This window comes from Salvelinus alpinus, chromosome 9, assembly GCF_045679555.1.
Source record: "Salvelinus alpinus chromosome 9, SLU_Salpinus.1, whole genome shotgun sequence".
Classification (NCBI taxonomy): Eukaryota; Metazoa; Chordata; class Actinopteri; order Salmoniformes; family Salmonidae; genus Salvelinus; species Salvelinus alpinus.
Window position 1 is genome coordinate 51422307 of NC_092094.1, and position 15900 is coordinate 51438206.

The following is a 15900-nucleotide window of genomic DNA, read 5'->3' on the forward strand; positions in this document are numbered from 1 at the left end:
GTCAAGTCGGACGTTTACATTCACTTAGGTTGGCGTGAATAAAACTCGTTTTTCAACCACTCCACAGCTCCACAACTTGTTAACAAACTATAGTTTTGGCAAGTCGGTTAGGACTTCTACTTTGCATGACACAAGTCATTTTTCCAACAATTGTTTACAGATAGATTATTTCACTTATAATTCACTGTATCACAATTCCAGTGGGTCAGAAGTTTACATACAGTAAGTTTACTGTGCCTTTATACAGCTTGGAAAATTCCAGAAATTGATGTCATGGCTTCTGATAGGCTAATTGACATAATTTGAGTGAATTGGAGGTGTACCTGTGGATGTATTTCAAGGTCTACCTTCAAACTCAGTGCCTCTTTGCTTGACATCATGGGGAAATCAAAAGAAATCAGCCAAGACCTCAGAAAAGAAATTGTAGACCTCCACAAGTCTGGTTCATCCTTGGGCGCAATTTCCAAATGTCTGAAGGTACCATGTTCATCTGTACATACAATAGTACGCAAGTACAAACACCATGGGACCATGCAGCTGTCATACTGCTCAGGAAGGAGACGCGTTCTGTCTCCTAGAGATGAACGTACTTTGGTGTGACAAGTGCAAATCAATCCCAAACAGCAAAGGACCTTGTGAAGATGCTGGAGGAAACGGGTACAAAAGTATCTATATCCACAGTAAAACGAGTCCTATATCGACAACCTAAAAGGCTGCTCAGCATGAAGAAGCCACTGCTCCAAGTCAGACGACGGTTTGCAACTGCACATGGGGACAAAGATTGTACTTTTTGGAGAAATGTCCTCTGGTCTGAAACAAATAGAATTGTTTGGCCATAATGACCATAGTTATGTTTGGAGGAAAAAGGGGGAGGCTTGCAAGCTGAAGAACACCATCCCAACCATGACGCACGGGTGGTGGCAGGATAATGTTGTGGGGGTGCTTTGCTGCAGGTGGGACTGGTGCACTTCACAAAATAGATGGCATCATGCGGTAGAAAAATTATGTGGATATATTGAAGCAACATCTCAAGACCTCAGTGAGGAAGTTAAAGCTTGATTGCAAATGGGTCTTCCAAATGGACAATGATCCCAAGCATTCTTCCAAAGTTGTGGCAAAATGGCTTAAAGACAAAAAAGTCAAGGTATTGGAGTGGCCATCACAAAGCCCTGACCTCAATCCTATAGAAAATGTGTGGGCAGAACTGAAAAAGCATGTGCAAGCAAGGAGGCCTACAAACCTAACTCAGTTACACCAGCTCTGTCAGCAGGAATGGGCCAAAATTCACAACTTATTGTGGACGGTTACCCGAAACGATTGACCCAAGTTAAACCATTTAAAGGCAATGCTACCAAATACTAATTGAGTGTCTAAACTTCTGACCCACTGGCAATGGGGTGAGAAATAAAAGCTGAAATAATTCTCTACTATTCTGACATTTCACATTCTTAAAATAAAGTGGTGATCTTTACTGACCTAAGACAGGGAATTTTTAATAGGATTAAATGTCATGAATTGTGACACTGAGTTGAAATGTATTTGGCTAAGGTGTATGTACACTATACAGTTGAAGTTTGGACACCCCTTCAAATTAGTGGATTTGGCTATTTCAGACACCTTTTGCTGACGGGTGTATAAAATCGACCACACAGCCATGCAATCTCCATAGCCACATTGGCAGTAAAATGGCTTTACTGACGAGCTCAGTGACTTTCAACGGGACACCGTCATAGGATGTGAGCTTTCCAACAAGTCAGTTCATCAAATTTCTTCCCTGCTAGAGCTACCCCGGTCAACTGTACAGTGGTTCCTCTAAATGTTGCGGCACACCCTGCGTGCTGCTGCATTTTGTGGCACGTCATTTAATTCTCAGCCACTTCTGTTATTGCTAGTTTGACCACCAGAGGGCAACTTTGAGAAGCATTTGATAGAATTCCGTATTGGCATTACATGGCATTACCAGGGAATAACTGGTATATTGGCTTGATTTTAAGAAATTTTGCTTAATTTTATTTAATATTATGGTGTTTCCATTCAGGGAAATTGTCAGTTTGTAAATTCAGACCGTTTCGCTCTCGGAGCGCACACTGGACGTTCGGGCCGAGGAGGGGTTGTAAAAAAAAAAAAAGACACAAATTAAACCACTGACCATTTTACTCGCCCTAGCAGAGCTGGTAAGGCAGTTTGTGTTAACCAGAGCGTTGGTGACTAATAGGCTAACCACACCGCTCGCGTCGCGTGAGCGTTGCAAAAATAAATGTAGAAATCCATGTTATTAAATTATTGCACCCACACTGCTCGTGCGCGCCAACAAGCGTCTGCGTTGCCAAGGGCTAAAATAGAACTCCTTTCTGTTTCTGACGCAGATCGCGCTGTAAGTCCTGCGTCTTCCATCTCCTCATTGGTTTATAGAAGCAGGTACCCACGTGCCATCTCCTCATTGGTTATACCCACGTGGGTGATTGAAAGACTAAATGTTTTGCCGGTTGTCGTGGTAAAAGTGTCGATGCCAATCACCATAAGTTCAAAGATGAAAAAGCCTGGAAGGAGGAGAGATGACGAAAGGATTTGGTTGACTGTTTTATGTGGATCAATTGTCGGAGTAGAGGACCTTGTGCATTTCAGGTAAAATAACAACTCAATGTTTATATCACAGGACAAAATAGCTAGCAACAGCAAGCTAGTTAAATAGGACAAATTAGCTAGCTAGCTAAATTGCCGTACATGTGTTAATGCTTTTTGACCTGTCCCCAAATAAAAATGACTGTTCTATCTAAAGCAGCAGATGTCATATCTCAGTTATTGTTTTCATATCTATAAAAAATAGCGGTTCTCTTTCAGAGCGAGCTGATCAAGGGGTCAAATGTAGATATTGGCAGATATTCACTGTCCAAGGTACAGGCCGTGGAAGCTTTATTGCTGGCAAGTGTCCATAACGGGGGTAATTAAACTGTTCTGTTCTTTTTCTCCAACTCTGCCTGTCTTGTTGTACATGGAACCTGTCTCGCATGCATTAATTAAAAAACCCTTAAGATGTCAGCTGCTAATTTTCAGACTTACAACACACAAACACAGCCATTTTCACTGGACTATCTGTTGCTGCCAAGTCATGATTTCCCTGCGGTTTAGCCTTGCAATAGCCAAGTGGAGACACATAGCCCTCTATTTAAATGTTTCAGGTACACTCCGATAGGTGTCTGCGTCACATACGGTATCTTCTATTGACGTCATCTTCTATTTGTCCTGATGTGTCTGTTTTTCAGCTTAAAGTACTCTGTAGCCACTTAGTGTGGACACTAGGTGAGACCACAAGTCTCTCTCCTTCACGTCATCCCTCGCCCCTTCTCCCTAAATCGTCTAGGTTATAGCAGCTGTTTTGGTGAACCCCTCCTGCATCTGAACTGGCTGACAGAGGGCACAGCATGCTCATAGGTGAGGTCACTTGGTCGGGTCAACAGGAAGTTTTAAAGATTCTTTACATTGAAATACAGAGATGTAGTAGTCCCAGAGTTAATGATCCAAGGTAAGTTTTGCATTTCACCTCCTGATGATTATGATGACTGACCGTGTTAGAATAAAAAAAGGCTTAATCATGCTCTCTATCATCTGTCTCTCGTCTGCAGGTATGTTTTGATGTGAGAGAGGAAGCCAGTCCCGTCATTGCCACCTCACCCGCTCTTAAGATAACCTTCGGGCCAACTGGGAGCCCATGGCTGGTTAGGAGACACCGCAATTGTGATGAACTGAAAATATTAGGGTAGCACTGTAATTCATTGAACATATGCTGTCTGCTGCTGTTCTTATCTCTCCCCACCGCGTCGTCCTCGTTTTATAATACACACCATATGTGCATTGAGGTACAGATTGAACTTGTATTTATAATATTACAATTATAATTCATTTATGTATTTATAACACCTGGATAATGAACTTCTTTCAATAAAGCGTTTCACATTCTCCCCTGGTTGAAATGAAGTATCTCATTGAAATGCTATCCTGTGTCAGATTAATGCAGCTGAATGGAGTTAGATATGCATAGATTGATTTGTAATTCATATATACAGAAAACAATTATGTTTCTAGTCTATTGCATCGTTACAATGTGTAATTGTTCTGGGAGCAGGAGTGGTAAACACTGTGTGTAATTGTAATACATACATGCAGACACAGCATCATTACAATACGGGAGTTTGATATGACTGAAAGAATGTCTCAGATTCATACCTGAACCGCACCTTTATTTGCTAAGGAAGAGTATATGATCAGTGAAAATATTCAATGTACCGGCTACAATGTGGGCATCTCATGCGTGGTAATAACTACAGTACATGTATAAAGGACTTGCATCCTTGGCATAAAGTTATTATATTCTAATCTATCCGTAGGCTTCATTAATGCCATTCAGACTTGAAGTTGATGCAACTATGATAGCTGAGGATTAGGTTCTGAACTAATATTCACACCAATCTAACGTTTTACAGATCGGCTACGTACTGTAGCTAGCTACACATCCATAGGCAGTTATTTTTATCCTCCACTACACAATAAGCAAGTAAACAGTTAGCTATGTTACTTCAGCTGCATTGCAAGACAAGCTTACACAATTGTACATTCAATTTGCAGTAAATGCTTTAGCTAGCTAGATTCTTTACATCCACTGTTTCACAAGACAGGCTGGTTTTCGAGTCCCTAAAACACATGAATTCTAACACTAGCTAGTCAGCTAACTTGCTAAATGGAGGTTTTCAATAACTTTATGACAAAATATGCACAAACGTCTCTACATTAACTAACATATTCCTCTCAATTGTACTTTTTTTTTGTTGCTTAACTCGACATAACGTACATTTAGTTCCGCCGTAATGTTTTGTCAGCCATCTTTGAACGCTGCAAGGGTGCCTCGCATCAAAATTCGTCATTGGAACCACTGGTCATATAAAAACCTTAACACTCATTATGCATTTGGGTCCCAACTACCCCTTGTAGGGGGTAGTTGGGAAGCCTAAAATAACCATGCGCAATGCCAAGTGTCGGCTGGAGTGGTGTTAAGCTCGCCGCCATTGGACTCTGGAGCAGTGGAAACGGGTTCTCTGGAGTGATGAATCACGCCTCACCATCTGGCAGTCCGACGGATGCCACCTACCCGAATGCATAGTGCCAACTGTATAGTTTGGTGGAAGAATAATGGCCTGGGGCTGTTTTTCATGATTCGGTCTAAGCCCCTTGGTTTCAGTGAAGGGAAAGCTTAATGCTACAGCATACAATGACATTCTAGACAATTCTGTGCTCCCAATTTTGTGGCAACAGTTTGGGAAAGGCCCTTTCCTGTTTCAGCATGATAATGCCCCTGTGCACAAAGCAAGGTCCATACGGAAATGGTTTGTTGAGATCGGTGTGGAAGAACTTGACTGGCTTGCACAGAGCCCTGACCTCAACCCCATCTAACACCTTTGGGATGAATTAGAACTCCGACTGCTAGCCAGGCCTAATCGCCCAACATCAGTGCCTGACCTCACTAAAGCTCTTGTGGCTGAATGGAAGAAAGTCCCTGCAGCAATGCTCCAACATCCTAGTGGAAGGCCTTCCCAGAAGAGTGGAGGCTGTTATTACAGCAAAGGGGGGACCATCTCCATTTTAATGCTCATGATTTTGAAATGAGATGTTTGACGAGCAGGTGTCCATATACGTTTTGTCATGTAGTGTATGTTATGAATTACAATACATATGATATTTTATGAATTGCAATTCATACAATATGTTACGAGTTTGCAAAACGTATATTTGACTAATTCCAATTTGTTTTGGCTAACGTTAGCTAGGTATCTAGGTGGCTAACGTTAGCTAGGGTTAGGGTTAGGAGTTAGGTTAAAGGGTTAGCTAAGTAGTTGCAAAGTTCCTAATTAGCTAAAATGCTAAAGTTGTCCTTGATGAGATTCGAACACGCAACCTTTGAGTTGCTAAATGTTCGCATTATACGCCTACCCATCCACCCCGACCAACCACCCTACTTTTGTTTATGCCTTAAGTAACACTAACATTTCATACTCATTTTAGTGTCCTGGATTTACATTTACTATGTTACATATAGTCTATAAAACCAGAATGCCCGACGGGGATTGTGCAAAGGTAATTCTCTTTGCACACACAACAGCATCCAGGCCTCCACCGAATATGGATGGGAGCCACAGCTGTTGACTGAGGTAAACAATGCAATTGTATACACAATTATTGCATATACTGTAGTCTTTCAAATTTGTGATTGACTTGGAGTTGTTGTTTGTCTATTGCTATTTTAGTATAACGTACTTTCAGAACACTGAAACCCCACCTCATGTGGAAGTTGTCGAACTACAGTACCAGTCAAAAGTTTGGACACACCTACTAATTCAAGGGTTTTTCTTTATTTTTACTATTTTCTACATTGTAGAATAATAGTGAAGACATCAAAACAATGAAATAACACACACTGACCCATGTAGTAACCCAAAAAGTATTAAACAAATCAAAATAGATTTGAGATTCAAATATAGATTTGTTTAACACATTTTTTGGTTACTACATGATTTCATATGTGTTTTTGTCTTCACTATTATTCTACAATGTAGGAAATAGTAAAAATAAAGCAAAACCCTGGAATTAGTAGGTGTGTCCAAACTTTTGACTGGTACTGTATATACAGTGGGGAGAACAAGTATTTGATACACTGCCGATTTTGCAGGTTTTCCTACTTACAAAGCATGTAGAGGTCTGTAATTTTTTATCATAGGTACACTTCAACTGTGAGAGACGGAATCTAAAACAGAAATCCAGAAAATCACATTGTATGATTTTTAAGTAATTCATTTGCATTTTATTGCATGACATAAGTATTTGATCACCTACCAACCAGTAAGAATTCCGGCTCTCACAGAACTGTTCATTTTTCTTTAAGAAGCCCTCCTGTTCTCCACTCATTACCTGTATTAACTGCATCTGTTTGAACTCGTTACCTGTATAAAAGACACCTGTCCACACACTCAATCAAACAGACGCCAACCTCTCCACAATGCTCAAGACCAGAGAGCTGTGTAAGGACATCAGGGATAAGATTGTAGACCTGCACAAGGTTGGGATGGGCTACAGGACAATAGGCAAGCAGCTTGGTGAGAAGGCAACAACTGTTGGCACAATTATTAGAAAATGGAAGAAGTTCAAGATGACGGTCAATCACCCTCGGTCTGGGGCTCCATGCAAGATCTCACCTCGTGGGGCATCAATGATCATGAGGAAGGTGAGGGATCAGCCCAGAACTACACGGCAGGACCTGGTCAATGACCTGAAGAGAGCTGGGACCACAGTCTCAAAGAAAACCATTAGTAACACACTACGCCATCATGGATAAAAATCCTGCAGCGCACGCAAGGTCCCCCTGATCAAGCCAGTGCATGTCCAGGCCCGTCTGAAGTTTGCCAATGACCATCTGGATGATCCAGAGGAGGAATGGGAGAAGGTCATATGGTCTGATGAGACAAAAATAGAGCTTTTTGGTCTAAACTCCACTCGCCGTGTTTGGAGGAAGAAGAAGGATGAGTACAACCCCAAGAACACCATCCCAACCGTGAAGCATGGAGGTGGAAACATATTTCTTTGGGAATGCTTTTCTGCAAAGGGGACAGGACGACTGCACCGTATTGAGGGGAGAAAGGATGGGGCCATGTATCGCGAGATCTTGGCCAACAACCTCCTTCCCTCAGTAAGAGCATTGAAGATGGGTCGTGGCTGGGTCTTCCAGCATGACAACGACCCGAAACACACAGCCAGGGCAACTAAGGAGTGGCTCCGTAAGAAGCATCTCAAGGTCCTGGAGTGGCCTAGCCGTTCTCCAGACCTGAACCCAATAGAAAATCTTTGGAGGGAGCTGAAAGTCCGTATTGCCCAGCGACAGCCCCGAAACCTGAAGGATCTGGAGAAGGTCTGTATGGAGGAGTGGGCCAAAATCCCTGCTGCAGTGTGTGCAAACCTGGTCAAGAACTACAGGAAACGTATGATCTCTGTAATTGCAAACAAAGGTTTCTGTACCAAATATTAAGTTCTGCTTTTCTGATGTATCAAATACTATGTCATGCAATAAAATGCAAATGAATTACTTAAAAATCATACAATGTGATTTTCTGGATTTTTGATTCCGTCTCTCACAGTTGAAGTGTACCTATGATAAAAATTACAGACCTCTACATGCTTTGTAAGTAGGAAAACCTGCAAAATCGGCAGTGTATCAAATACTTGTTCTCCCCACTGTATGTATGGGGGATACAACCATCCCAGCTCTGCAGATTTTACTGCGAAGAGACAGAATCATTAGATCATTTATTTTGCTACTGTCAATACAGTAGCTTGTTTTTGGTCGCAGGTTTAGGAATGGCTGAAGAATTGCAACATTTACCTGGAGCTAACTCTGCAAATAGCACTGCTGGTGATTTGAAAAGTCATAGTCAATCGATCAAAAATATACTAATACTTTTATCTTTTAATTTACAATCTGTAACAACTGAGAATAGAAAAGTTTAAAAACGTTTTTTAAACAGCACAGTTGAGATATATATGGCAAATAGAAATCAATTGGAAATGACGCAGACAATTACATTGATGAAAGCCACAATCTATATGCAATATTAAAGCAGATTTTTCTTCACTGCCTCAGCATACGACATCTTCTGCACAACTCTGACCTTGACCACCTCAACCTGCCTCTCCTGCACTGGACACCTCCGATCCCCAGCAACATGGGCACCCCTACAGTTGACACACACCATTTTTCCCCCACAGAAACTACACATTCCTCTGTCCCATGTCCTCCTGCACACTTCCCACATCTTGGATTCTCCCTCCTACACACTGCTGCAACATGCTCATAAACGTGACACCTATAACACAGCAGTGGTTTCGGAACAAAAGCACTAACAGCATAACTCATATATCCTAACATAACTTTGTCAGGTAAAAACTCGCAAAAAATAAATAAATAGAATCTGTCACCACTCTCCCCACCGGGTCTGCGTCGCACCAAACGGCAAGCATCACCAACACCAGGAATATTCAACTTAAATTGTTCCACCTTCACACTTAACGCTACCCCCGAAATCACTCCCTTCAATGGTGCCTTAAGCGCAAAGCAAGATACAGGTCTATCCTTAAATTGCATCACAGAGCGCCTGATCCCTCTGATCTGAAGAAACACAAAAGTCCACTTTGGGTTACCTTCACCGACTCAACAGCACCCACCAATTTTTGCAACCAACCTGAAACCACCCATGGATAGCCAAAAGCAGTGGTGGAAAAAGTACTAAAATATCATACTTGAGTAAAAGTAAAAAATACCGTCATAGAAAATGAGTCAAGTGAAAGTCACCCAGTAAAATACTACTTAAGTAAAAGTCTAAAAGTAGTTTGTTTTAAATATGCTTGAGTATTAAAAGTAAATGTAGCTACTGAAATATACTTAAGTATTAAAAGTATGAATAATAAAAATTCAATTATAATGCAAACAAGACGGCACACTTTTTGTTTTCTTTTTCGTATTTACGGATAGCCAGGGTCACACTCCAACACTCAGACATAATTCAAAAACAAAGCATTTGTGTTTAGTGAGTCCGCCAGATCAGATGCAGTAGGGATGACCAGGGATGTTCTTTTGATACGTGTACAAACTGGACCATTTTCTTTCCTGCTAAGCATTCAAAATGTAACAAGTACTTTTGGGTGTCAGGGAAAATGTATGGAGTAAAAAGTACATCATTTTCTTTAGGAATGTAGTGAAGTAAAAGTAGTGAAATATAAATAGTAAAGTATAGATACAACAACTACTTAAGTAGTACTTTAAAGTACTTTACACCACTGGCCAAAAGGCCTGGTTCCACCCTCTTCAAAAATATCACTCACACTGGACCAAACTTATCTTTATCATAACCATGTCCTTAAACCAAATACCTGAATCCTTCTGAAAATATTCAACTTCTCCAAGCCGAAATCTCATTTTAGCCTCCTCGAGAGACATGCTAAATCCAGTAGTCCCTCCACCTTTAACACTAGTTCATCACTCTACGGCTCCAGTGCTGTTGTCACTAGTTACTACAGCAACAAAGTCAAAATTGGCTTTATCGTAAAAATGTATGATTAAAAACATTTGCGGTTTTAATTTAACGTTTGGCATACGATTAGCAGTGTGGTTAAGGTTAGGTTTAAAATCCGATTTTAAGACGATCAATTGTAGAATTGGTAGGGTTTATGCCTTTGTGGCTGTGGTAACTAGTTACGACCCTGTGCTGTGGGAAGTAACCGCCTGTTATTTGATTGATGGAAAAATTCAGCCAATGGTTGCAGCAATAGGCGGCTGTGATTTTGTCAGAGGGAATTTATTGGCCAGGAGTAAAACGTCCTGCACCCAGAGCCATCGTGTATTTACTACTGCAGACAGATTACAAGCAAAAGCATGTGTTACAGCTGTGCAAACCCCGGATTTACAACCACAAACCATTTTGGCACAAATTAGACGTTACATTTGTCAACTCCGAGCTTCCAGATTCGGCATGGGCAAATATTTTTTATTCACAGAAGATTCACAATTGAGTTGAATGCTTGCAGATGTGAAATTAAATTTTTCACACATCATGATACAAGGTTATGAAATTAAATTACACATTTGCGAATTATGATACAAACTTGCAAAATGAACTAACACATTTGTTTATCGTATTTGCAACTACGAATCTCAATGTGCGACCACGAAATTCAACATACAAATGTGCGTACTTTTAGTATCCAATGTCCCAAACCTTTCCCTTCAGGACAATTTCGTTTAAACTGGACGTGCGCGCCGGGCTGTCAGCCCATGCGCGTACCCGCGGTCCGGAGGCGGTAGTGATACCTCACTGCTACTGACTTACTAAAATAAAGGAGGAGAAAACAAGATAGATGTCCTATCACCCAGCAGGGTCTAAGCAAAAACAAAACATTTGATCGCCTTTTTTTATTATTATTGCAGAACAAGGACTATGAGACAGATCATACATAGAAGGGTGAGTTGATCTTGTTTTGCCATAAAACGAAGCGGTAATGATTACGATGTGGCTGCATTTTTTTTTCTTCGCCTCCCGTCTGTCTCAAAATGGCGAAGAGGCTGTTACAGCAACATAAGGTTGGGAAATTGATTCTTGTAACTAGATAATGTCATGATCTTGCTCTGATACATTTGTTATGTTGCCTCACAGTGCATGTTTTGCCCATGGCATTTGCATCGAGTTTGTTTACATGGCACGTTAGCTTCAAGGATTTTAAACATTGCTATTTAGCGTTAGCAATTACCACGGTTCAATTGGTTCACTTTAATGGTCGGAAGGTGGAATGATTGATTAAAATCGCATAACTATAACGTTACCTAGTTATGTAAGTTATGTTGAGACAAATGTCATGTTTGACAAGAGGACTTTGGTAATAAAATGCTAACGAACCAGCTGCATTACGTTAGCCAACCCGTTAGGTAGCTAGTTAGTTAGCTGGAAGGGCGTGTTAATTGGTCATTGCTGCAACCTTGTCCCAGGTTGCTGGCTGGATAGCTAACGTTAGCTGTTAAAATTCCTTCAATGCTAGCTATATCATATAATGTTAAATTGGCTAAACCACATATTTTAGTCTCACCTTTGTAGTAATGTAAATGTTTAATCTTGCTAAGGAGTTGCCGACTTACGTAACGTTAACCACTAACGTTAGCTACCTAACTAGCCTTTTGGAAAGTTAGCTAACGTAAACTCACCCCATTCCGTACAAATGTGCACAACAGCAACATTCAAACGAGGGTACAAAGAAAACGAATGGGACTGTGTTGACTTAAAAATCGGGGGTGTGAACTACGTTTCTATTCAAAAGTTGATCGACATGGTAATGGCTCTATAGTATTGGAGAAAAGTAGAAAAAATGGACCCTCCGCATAACGTACAGCACGCATAAAGCAACTAGTTCTGTCTTACATTTTCTCTCCACCAGGTGTAGCACTTCTCTCATCGTTTAAAAACAAGAAATGGACAGTGACGGGGTAAGGGGGGATACCTAGTCATTTTTTGTGTCATCACTGCATGCGATCATCATTCTCAAAGCCGCTGTGTACTTCTAAGATCACTTTAGCACCGCCCTAAAAACCCGACTCAAATTCGACACAAACCTTCAAATAGGTATGTAATCACACATTATATAAACTCTTTATAGCGTTTTATTTACATTTTGGGAGGCGATAAGGTAATAAGTTGGACAGATCGAGTGAAAAAAAGCAATTTTCCCACACAACATCTCTCTTTCTCACTATCACGCATTAGTTTCGCTTCCCCACCCGCCATTTTTAAAAAGACCTGACAGGGCTCATTGCCTTCTTGAATCATTCAGAAACTGGCAGCGTGGGGGTCATGTAATTGATTCTGTTGGAAAGGGGCGAAATTGTGCTTTACAATGGTATTGACATTACAGTTGATCTGGAAGTATTACATTTTTGGGGCGCTAAAATAAGGTCAATTGTACGGACCAAGGCGATGTACAAAAGTGAGTGAGTTTACATTAGTCCGCAAACTGTTCATTTCAGAAGGTTAGCTAGCTATCTAAATTGTTTGCTCTTTACGTTAACTAAATTAGTAACATCACATACTTTTTTGCTTTGGTGGTTGTTTATCATAAATAACGTTACACAGAACGTGGTCCTCTGGTAGGCTGGCGGATACCTTCCAGAGGAAGAGCGGTCCAACTCCGCAGAAAATCTGTCTCCCTCCAGCAGGTGGCATTTTTGTCTGTGTTTCGCCCACCAAGCAAGGAGTTTTGGTATGGAGGGCAATGAGTGTCAAATTTGGTCAACAACAAAAAATGTATGGCTTATTTGATTTTTATTTGCTCAAATAGATATTTCGTAATGTTTAAGTTGTTAGGAGTGTACTGATATAAGTAGGACGCGACATCGCGTCAACTTTGAGAAAAAAACACTATCGGAGTTGTCTCGAGATTCAAGGTTTGAGGTTTGATTTGATTTATTAGGATCCCGATTAGCTGACGCCAATGGCGACAGCTAGTCTTGAAAAAGAGATTACAGACAGGACTTTACAATTTACATTTTAAAAACATGTAGTGTGTGTGTGCATCTATCAGTTACACATACATGTCAGTATATACACACACAAGTATGTCATATGGGGAGTTGGGGTGTTGCTTTATTTGTTTTTTGAAACCAGCTTTGCTGTTCACTTGCACTATATAAGATGGGAGTTCCATGCACTCATGGCTCTGTATAATACTGTACATTTCCTTGAATTTGTTCTGGACCTGGGGACGGTGAAAAGACCCCTGGGGGCATGTCTGGTGAGGTAAGTGTGTGTGTAAGTTGACTATTCAATCAATTTTGGAATTTCCAACACATTAATATTTCTTATAAAAACAAGAAGTGACGCAAGACATGCAGTTCTGTTCTGGGCCAGCTGCAGCTAAACTAGGTCTTTCTTTGCAGCACTTGCCCATATGACTGGACAATAATCAAGATGAGCTAAAACTAGAGCCTGCCGGACTTGCTTTTTGGAGTGTGGTGTCAAAAAAAGCAGAGGATCTCTATATTATGGACAGACCTCTCCCCATCTTTATAACCATTGAATCTATATGTTCTGACCATGACAGTTTTACAATCTGTCTAATGTCATATCTAGGATGTTCCTAATTTGCGGTGTGTTGCTTAGGGCACTATCCTAAGTTGATAACTACATAAGTCTACAGCTGCAAAGCAACAAAGCACTTATGTTTACATAAGCGCATATGCCAATGGAAAGAACCAAGTATCCTGGTAGGTTGCAACCTGTTCAGAATGAGTCTGACTTCATCAGATAATTTCCATGTCGATGCCTGGAGGTCAGTAAGAATTTACGTCGACCTCAACACATGTTAAGGTGTCCTGTAGTAGTTTTACTACATGTCAATGTGTTTTACGCCATTGTAGCAGTGATGGGTATGAAGGAGTCTATTTCATAGCTATGTTATCCACGGAGGAGCTAACCTCACGACGGAAGTTCTCTCTAAGCACTGAACCAGTCGTTACCCGGTGTGATCATGGTTCATGACTTGTATTAACTTTCATCCTGAATGGAGGGTTCTATTTATTAGTGGCATGTGTGTTGACCATCAGAAGAGTGTTCTGGAGATTCCCTTACGCGTGTTGCAATCTGAGTGACTAACTCATCTGTCGCTATTATCAATAGCAATTTGACTTGTGTGGTCTAATCGTCTTACTGGTTGTTGCTGGACTGACTGTGGTAGCATTTTTTTATTTATTATTTCACCTTTATTTAACCAGGTAAGCTAGTTGAGAACAAGTTCTCATTTACAACTGCGACCTGGCCAAGATAAAGCAAAGCAGTGCGACAGAAACAACAACACGGAGTTACATGGAATAAAAAAGCGTACAGTCAACACAATAGAAAAAAAGGAAAGTCTATATACAGTTTGTGCAAATGGCATGAGGAGGTATGGCAATAAATAGGCCATTGTAGCAAAGTAATTACAATTTAGCAGATTAACACTGGAGTGATAGATGAGCAGATGATGGTGTGTAAGTAGTGATACTGGTGTGCAAAAGAGCAGAAAAGTAAATAAAAACAATATGGGGATGAGGTAGGTAGTTTCGGTGGGCTATTTACAAATGGACTATGTACAGCTGCAGCGATTGGTTAGCTGCTCAGATAGCTGATGTTTAAAGTTAGTGAGGGAAATGTAAGTCTCCAGCTTCAGCGATTTTTGCAATTCGTTCCAGTCACTGGCAGCAGAGAACTGGAAGGAAAGGTGGCCAAAGGAGGTGTTGGCTTTGGGAATGACCAGTGAGATATACCTGCTGGAGCGCGTGCTACGGGTGGGTGTTGTTATCGTGAGCTGAGATAAGGCGGAGCTTTACCTAGCATAGACTTGTAGATGACCTGGAGCCAGTGGGTCTGGAGACGAGTATGTAGCGAGGGCCAGCCGACTAGAGCATACAGGTCGCAGTGGTGGGTAGTATATGGGGCTTTGGTGACAAAACGGATGGCACTGTGATAGACTGCATCCAATTTGCTGAGTAGCATATTGGAAGCTATTTTGTAGATGACATCGCCGAAGTTGAGGATCGGTAGGATAGTCAGTTTTACCAGGGTAAGTTTGGCAGCGTGAGTGAAGGAGGCTTTGTTGCGAAATAGAAAGCAGATTCTAGATTTGATTTTGGATTGGATATGTTTGATATGAGTCTGGAAGGAGAGTTTACAGTCTAGCCAGACACCTAGGTATTTGTAGTTGTCCACATATTCTAGGTCAGAACCGTCCAGAGTAGTGATGCTTGTCGGGCAGGCGGGTGCGGGTAGCGACGGTTGAAAAGCATGCATTTGGTTTAGCTAGCGTTTTAAGAGCAGTTGGAGGCCACGGAAGGAGTGTTGTATGCCATTGAAGCACTTTTGGAGGTAGTTAACATAGTGTCCAAAGAAGGGCCAGATGTATACAGAATGGTGTCGTCTGCGTAGAGATGTATCAGAGAATCACCCGCAGCAAGATCGACATCGTTGATATATACAGAGAAAAGAGTTGGCCCGAGAATTGAACCCTGTGGTACCCCCATAGAGACCGCCAGAGGTCCGGACAACAGGCCCTCCAATTTGACACACTGAACTCTGTCTGCGAAGTAGTTTGTGAATCAGACGAGGCAGTCATTTGAGAAACCAAGGCTATTGAGTCTGCCGATAAGAATACGGTGATTGACAGTTGAAAGCCTTGGCCAGGTCGATGAAGACGGCTGCACAGTACTGTCTTTTATCGATGGCGGTTATGATATCATTTAGCATTGGTACTAGTACTCAAAGGGGACCAGTTGTCCTACCGATTTATTCA

At 41.3% G+C, this 15900-nt stretch overlaps 1 protein-coding gene across 2 annotated transcripts in view; it reads left to right on the plus strand.

The window, feature by feature from the left end:
• The first annotated feature begins 10862 nt into the window (after window positions 1-10862).
• Window positions 10863-15900, plus strand: part of LOC139583994 (lissencephaly-1 homolog B-like) — a 29091-nt gene continuing 24053 nt past the window's right edge. The window contains exon 1 of one of the 2 annotated variants that reach the window (XM_071415497.1): window positions 10863-11054. The gene's annotated coding sequence lies outside the window, so the exon portion shown is untranslated. Of the gene's footprint in view, window positions 11174-15900 lie in introns of both variants that reach the window. The other variant, XM_071415498.1, reaches the window with a different exon arrangement.